This window comes from Triticum aestivum, chromosome 6A, assembly GCF_018294505.1.
Source record: "Triticum aestivum cultivar Chinese Spring chromosome 6A, IWGSC CS RefSeq v2.1, whole genome shotgun sequence".
NCBI lineage: Eukaryota > Viridiplantae > Streptophyta > Magnoliopsida > Poales > Poaceae > Triticum > Triticum aestivum.
The window spans coordinates 197,760,026-197,773,319 of NC_057809.1; positions in this window are offsets into that span (position 1 = coordinate 197,760,026).

Genomic DNA, 13,294 nt, shown 5'->3' on the forward strand with positions numbered 1-13,294 from the left:
GCCCTTCAGGAGATTGACGCGATGAAGAAAATAGCGGCGGGTAAGGCATTCTATATGCAAAGCAAGCATGTGAAAGTAAATTACCTATTACTTACCCGAATCCGGAGCTCTCTAGGAGCATTCGCAGATTTGCCCCGCAGCGTGTCGGATGCCGCACGGTTTTACCAGGCCGAGGAGGGAAGCTCAACGGAGAAGCTGTTCTGGTCTCAGTATACTGGGACCGAACACCCAGTGCCTATGAGCGACCAGCTGAAGCAGCTGGTCGAGCTACACAAGGTGGCCGAACAGGCCATGAAGGGCTTTATAGTCCGGCTGTGGCCTGGCGACGCCCTTCCGAACAGCTACTTTGGCCTGGTGAGGCGGCTTGTAGATGCCTGCCCACGGTTGGAAGTCGTCAAGCGGTCCGTCTGCATCGAAGGTGCACGCCGGGCTTTCGCCCGTGTGAAGGTGCAATGGGCCAAGCTAGACGCCGTGAAGCTGATCAAGGAAGGACCGCCGCAGGGCAAGGAGCATCGCACCCCTGAAATTTATTATGAGGGTGTCCTGAAGGGTGCCCGTCTTGTAGCGGACAAGTGTACGGAAGATGTAATATTTGAATGAATTTGCTCGTGTGATCCTGTATGCTGAAAACCTGTTTCATAGGCGCTAAGCAACGCTTGTTTGAATTTAAAATATTACCTTCTGTTCGTCCGTTTATAAAATCTGAGAGATGGCTAGTCCTCCGCTTCTGCCCCCATGCCGCTAGTGCTGGGGTGTTCGGGATAAACCTGAGCACTCTTGTTCCCATTTTTGGGTCCTTCGAGGGAGGTGCTCAGCACAACGAACAAGGCAACCAGACTAATAATGCTTTAGCACTCTCACTTAGCCACAGAATTCTATAATTTTAAATTTTGGCGAAGCCCCTGGTATTCGGAAGGCCGAATTCGGGGCGCGATACACGCTTGTAAATCAGACAGGACTGGTTCCTCGCTCTAAGCGGCATAGGTCTTTAGGGACTCGAAACCTCACCGAACAGCGACCAGTCTCTCGCCTTATCATGACAGTCAGTTTTAGCTTTCTCTACTGAGGTGCTTAGCCTAGCAGAACCGGGGCACAATCGCAGTAGTTCTCCTAGCGCTACCTTAGCCGATAGAGCGGAACGTAAGGTACCAAAACATAGGAGCCGGGCAAACCCAACATTTGACCAAAGACATGATTCGGAGCTGATGCATATAATGCTATAAGTTCGGGGTGCCGCACTTGTGAAAGTGTTCGGACTTCTCACACCATAATGTGGGGTACTGAAGCCCCTGGTGTATTGGCCATACCAAAGTGTACGGTTGCAAGGCGTCATTAATGAACACATATATATATATAACAAGAATGCAATGATAGTCGTAATGTTATGCATTGTTTATTCAAAAAGGTGCGTTAAAGCAGAATGATACAGATAGTGCGATAAGCAAAAAGTAGGACTATGTCCCTTCCAAGGGCAAGCTGCGGAATAGTATTAAAGCAAATATTTCACTCGTTATTGTAACCCACCTGGGAGTTCCGTGGTGTGACGTAGCTTTCTGCCTCCTTGGTTGTTGCATCATGTGTTCGGCAATCATGCTGCCGGACAGGGTTTCCAGAGATTAAAGTCCTGAAAGAGAAAAATAACAAAGCGGGAAGCCCGCAGTTTAAGCCGCGTATTGGGGCGTGCCGTAGTTGTGCCCCCCTCCCCGCCTGTGCCCATGGTATTTTTAATGCATAATTATGTACGTGCGGCACGAATTTCGTCGTTTGGCTAGGACTGGGGTGGGGGCCGCATTGCTACGCGAGCTCAGGTCATGCCAGGCGGTCTAGTTGCCGATTACTCCGAGCGCGCTTGAAGGTGTCCGGGTCTTGAAACGCCGAAATGGTGGATTGCCTTGAGAGGCTGCTTTGCACTTCTGTTGCGAGCGCCGCAGTGTGCTCCTCCGTGCGGAGAGAGTGCTCTGTGTTTCGATTAACTGTGATGACCCCCCGAGGTCCTGGCATCTTGAGCTTGAGGTATGCATAATGCGGTACCGCATTGAATCTCGCAAATGCAGTTCGCCCGAGCAGTGCATGATAGCCACTGCGGAACGGGACTATATCGAAGATTAATTCTTCGCTTCGGAAGTTATCCGAGGATCCGAAGACCACTTCCAGTGTAATTGAGCTTGTGCAATGGGCCTCTAACCTGGAATGACACCTTTAAAGGTCGTTTTTGTGGATTTGATCCTTGAGGGGTCTATACCCATTTTGCGCATTGTGTCCTGATAAAGCAGGTTTGGGCTACTGCCTCCATCCATAAGGACGCGAGTGAGGTGAAATCCGTCAATGATTGGGTCTAGGACTAGTGCAGCAAATCCGCCATGACGGATACTAGTGGGGTGGTCCCTGCGATCGAAGGTAATCGGACAAGAGGATCATGGGTTGAACTTTGGGTGACTGGCTCCAACGCATATACGTCCCTGAGCCCACGCTTCCACTCCCTCTTGGGGATGTGGGTTGCATATATCATGTTCACCGTCCGCACTTGTGGGGGGGACCTCTTCTGTCCTCCGGTGTTCGGCTGCCGGGGCTCTTCCTCGTCAACGCTATGTGACCCCTTATCTTTGTTTTTGGCAATTAACTTGTCGGCCTGCTTGAATACCCAACAATCCCTATTGGTGTGGTTGGCTGGCTTGTCGGGGGTGCCGTGTATTTGGCACGAGCGATCGATTATGCGGTCCAAACTGGACGGGCCCGGAGTGCTTCTTTTAAATGGCTTTTTCCGCTGACCGGGTTTAGAGCCCTTGAATCCGGCATTGACTGCCGTGTCCTCGGTATTGTCACTGTTAATGCGGCGCTTATGTTTGTTGCGACGTGACCTGCTATTGTCGTCCTTGGTGTCCGAAGTACCATGGTTCTTTGATATGTTATTACTGCGAGCCAGCCAGCTGTCTTCTCCCGCACAAAAGCAGGTCATGAGTGTAGTGAGGGTTGCCTTAGATTTCGGCTTCTCCTGACCAAGGTGCCGGGCTAGCCACTCGTCGCGGATGTTGTGTTTGAAAGCTGCTAGGGCCTCTGCATCCGGACAGTCGATGATTTGATTTTTCTTTGTTAGGAACCGAGTCCAGAATTGCCTGGGCGATTCTTCTGGCTGCTGAATTATGTGGCTCAAGTGATCGGCATCTGGTGGTCGCACATAAGTGCCCTAAAAATTGTCGAGGAATGCGGCCTCCAGATCTTCCCAACAGCTAATGGACTCTGCTGGCAAGCTGTTAAGCCAATGTCATGCTGGTCCTTTGAGCTTTAGTGGGAGGTATTTGATGGTGTGTAAGTCATCACCGCGGGCCATGTGGATGTGGAGGAGGAAATCCTCAATCCATACCGCAGGATCTGTTGTGCTGTCGTATGATTCAATATTTATGGGTTTGAAACCCTCTGGGATTTGATGATCCATTAATTCGTCTGTGAAGCATAGGGGGTGTGCGGCGCCTCTGTGTTGGGCTATATCGCGACGCAGCTCGAATGGGTCTTGCCCGCTGTGTTCGGCCCGGCCGGATTTACTTTTACTGTATCCGGCGTGACGTTTATCATCTCGCATAGTGGCGCGCCCTCGTGATCCGTACATCGATCTTGCATTCTTTGCTTTGTCCTCCAATACGTCTCGCAGGTCTGGCGTATTTCCCCATGCCTTTTTATTTGAATGATGTCGGGGTGCAGGCTGAGGTTTTGGCTTGAATGCCTCTCTATCACGGCCACGAGGTGGCCGATCAGCCGCGTCATACGCTTCTTCCTCCAGTCGAGGTAGCAACCTGCATTTTGGGTAACTCTTGGAGGGGCATTCGAGTTTATATTCCTCGGCCGCGAGGACTTCGGTCCATCTGTCAGCTAGCAGATCTTGATCAGCTTGAAGCTGCTGCTGCTTTTTCTTAAGGCTATTTGCCATGGCTATAAGCCGGCGCTTGAAGTGCTCTTGTTCGACGGGATCCTCTGGCACGGCGAATTCGTCATCTTCGAGGCTTGCCTTGTCTTCGGAGGGGGCATGTAATTATCATCCTCCGCCTCTCCATCCGCCGCTCTCTCAGGAGGGCTGGCTCTCCATCTTCCTGCTCTAAATCTTGCTGGAGGGGATTGTTGTTGTCTTCGGCACTATCCGGAGTGTTATTATCTCTTGTGCTGGTATCACCACTTTTGCTTTGGCGGGACTTAGAGCGGCGCCGCTGACGTCGGTGCTTGGGTTGCTTCTTGGAGGGGTCATCCTCCGCTGTCTCGTCGCCATTGCCTTCTTTGGGTGTGTCCACCATGTATATATCGTATGATGAGGTGGCTGTCTAGTGCCCTGTGGGCAGTGGTTCCTCTTCGTCTCCCGCATCGTCGTCCATACCGTCGATGTCTTCGGAGTCGAAGTCGAGCATGCCGGTTAAGTCATCGACAGTGGCTACTAAGTGGGTGGTGGGTGGGACGCGAATTTCTTCGTCGTCCGCATCCCAATCCTGCCGGACATAGTTCAGCCAGGATCCTCTTGACAAGGAGAGAGACCTTAATGAGTTCAGTATGTCGCCAAAGGGCGAGTGCTGAAAAATATCCGCGAAGGTAAACTCCATGATCGGCGCCCAATCAGATTCGCTAGGAACGGGCGCAGGCGGTTCAGAGTCCGTGGCCGGAGAAGGATCCGGCGGTCTGACAACACGGCTCTCGTGCTAGGTAAGGTCGATGTTCGGCTCGATCGCCGCTAAGGGTAAGGCCTCCGTGGTGGGGTCCATTCACCCGTCCATGGATGGCACAACGGGCTCCGAATTGAGGGTCGGGGCGGCTGCTGGTGCGATCTCCTGAACACTGTCCGATGGTAGAGATAAATCGTGCTCATCGTGACCGTGTGACGCACAAGGCAGGGGCTCGAATCCGTCGAAGATCAAGTCTCCGCGGATATCGGCCATGTAGTTTAAGCTTCCAAACCTGACCTGGTGGCCAGGGGCGTAACTTTCGATCTGCTCCAGATGGCCAAGTGAATTGGCCCGCAGTGCAAAGCCGCCGAATACAAAAATCTGTTCGGGGAGAAAAGTCTCATCCTGGACTACATCGCTATCGATGATCATAGGAGCCATCAAGCCTAACGGCGATGACACAGAGGAACTCTCAATGAAAGCACCAATGTCGGTGTCAAAACCGGCGGATCTCAGGTAGGGGGTCCCGAACTGTGCGTCTACGGCGGATGGTAACAGGAGGCAGGGAACACGATGTTTTACCCAGGTTCGGGCCCTCTTGATGGAGGTAAAACCCTATGTCCTGCTTGATTTATTCTTGATGATATGGTTATTACAAGAGTTGATCTACCACGAGATCGGAGAGGCTAAACCCTAGAAGCTAGCCTATGGTATGATTGTATGTTTTCCTACGGACTAAAACCCTCTGGTTTATATAGACACCAGAGGGGACTAGGGTTACACAAGGTCGGTTACAAAGGAGGAGATATACATATCCGTATTGCATAGCTTGCCTTCCACGCCAAGTAGAGTCCCACCCGGACATGGGACGAAGTCTTCAATCTTGTATCTTCATAGTCCAACAGTCCGGCTAAAGGATATAGTCCGGCTGTCCGGAGACCCCCTAATCCAGGACTCCCTCACCGGTGATTTATAACCATGCTTTATTCAACCTGTTTCTGCATACAACAAGTTTAAAGTGTCCTTTGACATTGAATCACATCGTTGGTTTACCAACCTTTTGTAGTAAGGGTGATAACCCAAATTTTGAGTACTCATAACTCCTACCATGTCTTGCCGGTTTATAGTAAAACCGTACCGGGTTGTAATAAACACTGGATTATCCATATATAATAATGGTGACTTGTAATTGAAACCATACCGGGTCAATAAGCATCGGATTATAACTGATCATGTACTGACAACTTGTAGTAGAAAGCCAAGCCGGGTCAATAAACGCCGGTTTATCATAAGATAATATGAACCTCATCAAAGGAGAAAAAACTTGGCAAATAAAAACATAAAAAGAATATGTGAGGATTTTCATGGGCTGCCAGGCCCAAATCGAGGCTTTTCATGGGCTGCCAGGCCACTGAGTTAAACCATTTTACAAAGCCTTTTAAGATGGACCTCACATTAACCAATCGTCGTTTTAACTTTGACAAGTTCAGGGTCTATGAGATTGACTTGTCAAACGTTCGGCGGGTCATATCAGGATTACCTGGACGAAGTGGCTTACTTAAAAAGGCAGGATAACCTAGGGTTTTAGGTGAATACACCTGGCTTCCAAGCCTGGCTTGATAGCCTATTACAAGGGTGTAGACTATTTGTTCTTTGAGAAGCAAAGAGCCCCCGAGCAATATTTTGAGCTGTGCACGGTGGGTGCCTATGTTTGAGTTGTGCTTTTGCAACACCTCTTTGGCCCCCAAGTGATTTCCCTGGTGGCCTTACACCGATCAAGAGGTGTAGCTATGGTTCGAATACGACCAAGCCCCCAAGTGATTTCCCTGGTGGCCTTACGCCGATCAAGAGGTGTAGCTACGGTTCGAATACGACCAAGCCCCCAAGTGATTTTTATGAGAACTCGAACTTTGCGAGAGATATTTCTTCTTGAACCGGATGTTAAACCGGATCTTGAGAGCTTCAAAGCTTTGTGGGACACATCTTTCCCTTGAACCGGTTTTTAAAATGGAATCTTCATTTTCAGCAGGAAATTTTCTGACGGCCTTTAAACTCGAACTTGCGAGAAATTAACTCTTTTTGAACCAGAAATTCTTAAACCGGAATTGAGAGCTTTAGAGCCTTGTGGGAGAACAAATTTCCCTTGAACCGGATTTTAAACCGACATTCTTCATTTTGAACCGGAAATTTTTTGACGGCCTTTAAATTTTCATCAATATGGTAGTAGCCTCTGGGACCGGGTTATATTTCCCTCCAACATCTTGGGGTTCTTAAACTATTTTTAAAACCGGCAACGTTTGTTGAGTCATATCATTGTAGCCCCCAGGTCTCAAGGTGACTCGAGGAGTTGGCTTGAGATTCTCCATATTTGACCGTGATATAAACTGGCATAAGTTGTATATCATTGGTGTTGATAGCATGATGTGAATCCACAGAAGGTTGAGGTGACTGCGGCGGGTTATAAATGATCCCATATGAGCCGTGTCAGCAACTCGGCCAATGGTTCCTTCGAACTGGCTATTTGAAGTTAACCAAACTGTAATGGCGGCGACTTGTGCGCCTGCCCATTGGGCCACCCAGTGCAGACGGCGGTTGATAGTATATGATTATTTGCCTCTATTTTGTTGAAAGAAAACCGGGCTACTCAAGCTGTGACTTTCTCATACTCAATAAACAGCTCATGCAGACAGGTGCGGCCCGGTATGTTGATGTAGACCAGGCCGCGAGAGACCAACGACAAAGACGACCGCGGCATCAGAGGCGGCTTAGACAGATAAGTCGGTCGCGGCATTGTAAGCCGGTGTGGACAGGAGAGTCGGCCGTAGCATTGTAAACTGACACGGACGGGTGAGTTGGCCACAGGGATGGTCCCAGTAAGTTGAAGTAGTCCGGGCCGCAAGGGCGGCGTCTTGTGCACATATTCTTTGATCATTATGGCACGGTCATATGCTAGCACATGACAATAATTCTGCGATTTATATATCCATGATCCGTCCATCGTCTTTGCAGTGAACAATTGCCCTGCATATAAAATACAAAGACCGAAGTAATTGTTCTTTGACAAAAACAATATATGCTAATAAGATAAATTTAAATGAAGGTCACCTGATTTGTTCGGGCGATGGATGATCTGTTTCAACACAATAGAAGCGGCTCAGGACAACCACAACCTTGAAGATAGCAGGGAGCGAACGGTGGAGGCGGCTCGGCAGACAGTGGTGGCCGAGGCAAACTACTTGAAGATAGCAGGGAGCGAATGGTGGAGGCGGCTCGGTAGACAGTGGTGGCTCGGGCATGTGGGCGTGGCCATTAGCACGCAGCTGGTGTCCACATATGTATGTTTCATCCAACTTACGCAAACTGATCTCCCAAAAAATTAACTCAATATGGAGTACCAGCACTAATCGTCTTATGGAAAAATGATCCCTCATATTCTGCAGTTGCAGCCGTGTAAGACCAGCAAATGCATCTTTAGCTTGCGAACAGTGATTCTGACTGCTTCTGGATGCCTCACCAGCTTGAAAAAAACAACCAGGAAGCAGAGGCAATCATCTTGTTTCTGGCAATCACGTGGCCAGGTTGGATGCTTCACATTTTCTTTCATAATCATGCCTTGGGGCACGTGTCATACTAATTGGAGCCTTGCCATAACTACCGTACTACTAGTAGTAGGTGGTGTTTGTTTCTCTAGTCCTAGGACTTTTTCTAGTCCCTAGGACTTTTTGAAAAAGACTCTCGAGGAGGTGCTTCTAAGGACTTTTAGCAAAAAGTCTCAAAAAAGTCCCACCCTGTTTGGTTTGCTAGGGACTTTTTCTAGTCCCAACACAAAAAAGTCCCTGAAACCAAACACCTCCGTAGTACTATCAGCCGCCATAATGTACTCTTGACTGATGATTTTGACTGACATTTGATCTCTTTGTTTTCATTGCCTCTGACTCGAACAACTGTTCTTGGAGCACCACGGCGACTCGGCAGAAACAACAAGATAAATGCGGCGGAAATCTTGTCGGCGATGAGCGATCTCAGCTTCTACAGCGACTCACCCAAAATCGACCTGGCTTAGGACGGCTTTAGGGGCGGCTTGACACAGAGAGATGAGCTGGCGACGAAGGTGTGTCGGTGAAGCACAACAGTGGCAGCGGATTGACACAAAGACGGGGCCAGTCAAGGCGCGGCAGCTCGGCGAGGGACCACGATGGCAGCTCATAGTGGGTGTGACGCCTGAGCGGCTGTTTGTGGTGGCAGCAAATCCGGCGAAGCGGGGTGGCGGTTCAACACGGGGAGGCTCTCCGATAGCGGCTCAAAGTGGGACAGCCCACACGCAGCGAGGGCAGCTCAGGGCCGGCCACAGCGGAGTAAACGGCTCGTTCAGGCAAGCGCCATGGAGGCGGATTGATATGAACCATGACGGAAGCTCATCGGCGACGGGAACGGGTCGGTGACGGCGACTCAGGGGAGGGGAGGCACAGCCATCACTCGAATAGGAGACGAAGTCCAGACCAGCCACGGGTCGTGGACGTCTTAGTCCTGGTCGTGGACGTGGTTGCCTTTTGTTTTGTTTCGATCCATCAGACGTATAATCAATTCCTATACCGTATCCAAACCCTCGTCTGATCAGATAACTCAACCGGGACTTTGCCTTGTCCGTGTTGGCGACTTGCACCTACTGGACTCGATGAATCCTTGCTGAATCAAACGAAAACTTTCACCCTTCGGGATCTTCTTGGATCATCTTGCCAAACAAACTGATGAACGTCATCGATAAAATTTTCTATTGATCTGGTGAACTCAACATTGATATAGATCCTTCCAACAATCGGCTTTTCTTCATCTAAAAGATTATGAACTTCTCGAAACCCTGGGACAGATCCCTCCAAGAACTCATCACCACCGTGCGTCAAGCCCCACGATGGGCGCCAACTGTCGTGGAATTGTCACGGCAGATGTCCTTAGTGTCAGGACTTAGTCGCGAGGCCAACACATCTATGTGGTAGCTTGAGAGGGGTTGAATGGGACGAGAGACGCGAGGTTTTACCCAGGTTCGGCCCCTCATGATGGAGGTAAAAGCCTACGTCCTGCTTCATTGATATTGATGATGATGATCACGATTACAAGGGAGCTCTATCTCGAGAGCTATTGAGTTGTCTGTCTAAACCTAACTTGTCAAAAACCTCTCCTCTTGGGGTGCCCTGCCCCTCCGTATATAAGTTAGAGGGGCGGGTTACATGTGGAGTCCTATTAGGATTAGGATTAGTCTACCTTCTAATACAAACCGGATACAAGTCCTGGTCTTAACTCCTTGTAAGGTAAATATTCCTCGCGCCTTTCCTCTTAAACCGACCCACCATTAACATAAACCGGCCTTCTGGGTCTTGGGCCTTGTCATCCGTCTGCCCCGCCTGCCAGGTTACCAGTGAGTCATAATGTTCAGGCAGGTTGCTTGTAAACCGTCTGGTCAGGGTGGGTCGCCAGTGAATCGCCAAGTGTAAACCGGATCTCAAGTAAACCGCCAAGTCCGGCCGGGTCATATTTCCGGCTTGGTCATACCGCGGGGTATATCCCCGACAGCGGTGTTGCATGGTTGATGGCCTACATGTGCACAGGGTTTAGTTTTACACTTTTTGAAGTAAGAGTATCGATCCCACAAGGAGCACAAGAATCAGATGATACCTCTTGTAGCTAATTATGGATTTGTTCCTGCAAGTGATTGTAGACTCTAGAAAAAGTGAGGACGGAAATAAATTGTTGTTGTTGTTGTGCGGAGCTAACTTTAAAGTAAATAACATAAAAGTAATAATAAAACAATAGCTTGAATAACTGATGAACTAGCACAGGAGTAAAGCGCTCTTAGGGAATCCGGAATCCCCATTGGTATGTTTATAACACAACCTATACGTGGACATAGTATGGTAAGGATACTTGAGCCACTCTTGATGATTATGCTGGGCAGAGTTGGGTACAGAACACGTTCTACTCGAGGTAGACTTTGTGCAACGCATGCCACCACCATAGTCTCCCTAGAGGGTTATAACTTTGATAATTAATGTTTACCCTGTGGACACGACCTCTCTAAGGGTTATCCACAATTCCCCTATCAATTGCAAAAGCTAGGAGTAAAGGCTTTTACTGTCACCTTGAATTACGTTCACATCCTATTCTTTACAACGACAATGATATACTTCGTGGCCATGAGGCGGTAATGCTGAGTGGATGTCCTTCACAACATTCACGAAGTTATTAAATTAACCATTCAAGAGAGGATGTCATATCCCAAAATAACGATTCACATCCTGTACATACCATGGTTCATCCATATCCCTGAGAACTAGGGGTCTACTCATACTTGGAGACAACTAACATCATAATAATAGCGGTGGTGAACATGGATCAGTAAAAAATGTAGCACACAAGACAATCCACTAGGGTTCTTTATGTTACAATGAGATGGATGTGGATGATGATGATGATCATGACGATGGTGGATATGATGATGATGATGACGGTGATGATGATGTTGTAGCCCCCTTGTGCTTGGTGGAGAAGATGACGATCTCCTCTTTCGGATGATCTCTGGAGGATAGGGTTCTCCCTTCTGGACGAGTTTCTGGTCTTTCTGGGCATCTGATTCTTGATCCGATTTCACAGGGTGAAAATAGTTGACGAGGTGGCGGCGCTGGCACTCCATACGACCGCCCATACGAGCGATCGCGCTCGTATGATGCGTCGTCTTCTGCTCTATATGCTCCGCAGCAGCTCCTCCTTTGGCCCTTTGGCTTATTCTTTTATGGTAGTTGATTATCACATTGAATACGTGATTTCACTACCATTTCCTGGGTTTTCTTCCATAAAAGTACTATTTGGTCCAAAAAGCATTACCTGAGGAATATCAACAAAAAGAGGTGCATGAACGCAGTAAAATTCCACAAAGCCTGCCATGTAGGCACAAAATAGCGATCAAAAGCATCGCATAAATTGGACTCATCAATGGGATAGTTCCTGGGTTGTGTGCGTAGTAATAGACACATCAAAGTTTCCCTTAGTGTCCAATTTATTGAGCTGGGCCTGAAGTTATTCTCCATATGTTATTCACTTGCCATCGAGCCAGAGAAGTTTGAAAGTCCTTGGGATTTGTGGATACTATTGATAAGGCTCTATGTGTTGATCGATCTGGCTCTGTTGTTCTCGAGGAAATTCTACGGAGTGTGACGAGGAAATTGTTAGTACTTGGACAACTTGGGCTACAGAAAATGATGGTTGTGGGTATATCATATATCCGGTGGGAAGATAGACAACTAGTGAGAGGATATTGAGTTAAAACTGCACCAAGATCGGTGTTCGCTATTCAGGCAAGCAAAGTGAATCATGCAGTTCGCACCACTGCTTCGTTGTCGAAGTAAGATGGTAGAAACATTAGACAATTATTAGAAGCTAAATATAGATGCATCCTTCTTCAAGGATGGAAGTGGAGTGGTCACAGTTATCCTTCAAAACTCTCTGAGAAGGTTGTAGCTAGGGTTCCGGAGCAATTATGCATATTATGAACGCACCTATTGAAGAAGCGTTCACATTACGACGGGGCCTGAAGATGTTGTACGATGCGACTTGTACCAAAGTTCAGGTGGAATTAGATTGTCTGGAGCTCATTAAGGCTTGCAACAGAAATTTAGATATTTTGAGCCCCTACGTGTCGGTGTTGGCTGATTGGTTCCACTTAACTCACGTCATTCCTTCTATCTCCTATCCGTTCTGTTCTAGGGAAGCCAATGGCTTGGCACACTTTCTTGCTAGGTATAGCTATGATCATCAGACTAAGTATGAGTGGGTAGATGTTGCACCTAGTTTCTTGCTATCTCATATACTACTTGATGTAACGTTGCCACTGAGTTAATAAAGTGTCATGAGGCGTTGCCTTCAAAAATTCAGAAACTGGATATCGATTTAGCATGCCACCATTAATGCTTAAAAACTGTTCTGATTTTCTCTTGTCAAATCCATGCCTTGCACCGAGCTACATGTGTACTCCCTCCGTCTACCAAAGGGTGCGCATCTGGCTATTTCAAGACAAATTAAGGATTTTTGCATAAAACCCCTTCCTCTCCTCATTTAAGAAGCCAGCAGCGGCTGTGCTGCTTCGATTGAAGTGTACAGTTAACGCAAACAAGAAAAAAGCAATCCAACCACTAGAAATGACTTCCCGCCAGCAAGTTTACCTCCAACTTTCACTGTTCCCGCCAGTTATACTAGTAAAACAACAAAGGTACTTGGCACCACAAATATTAGAAGACCAAGCGTCTAATCCTAGCTACAAAGCTAGCTTACATGGACCAAACAGTAGACCAGACACACACACACACACTATCCATGGCCATCGACTTGAACTTAGCAGCACCAGATGAGGGAGAGGAAGAAGCTAGCAGGTTTCCTGATCTGAACTGGCACCATGTTCTCAATTGCCAACCTATAAAGGAAGAAGATGAAGCTGCCTTGGATGAGCAGCATGTACAGGAAGAAGATGGAGCTGCCTTGGATTAGCATCCTGTACAGGAAAAAGCTAGAGCTGCCTTGCATGAAGAACTCCAGCCCGAACATCACTTCGATCTAAACATGGACCCATGTACTCCTTGCTAATATTTCAATTCTTCTTGTTCAATCCT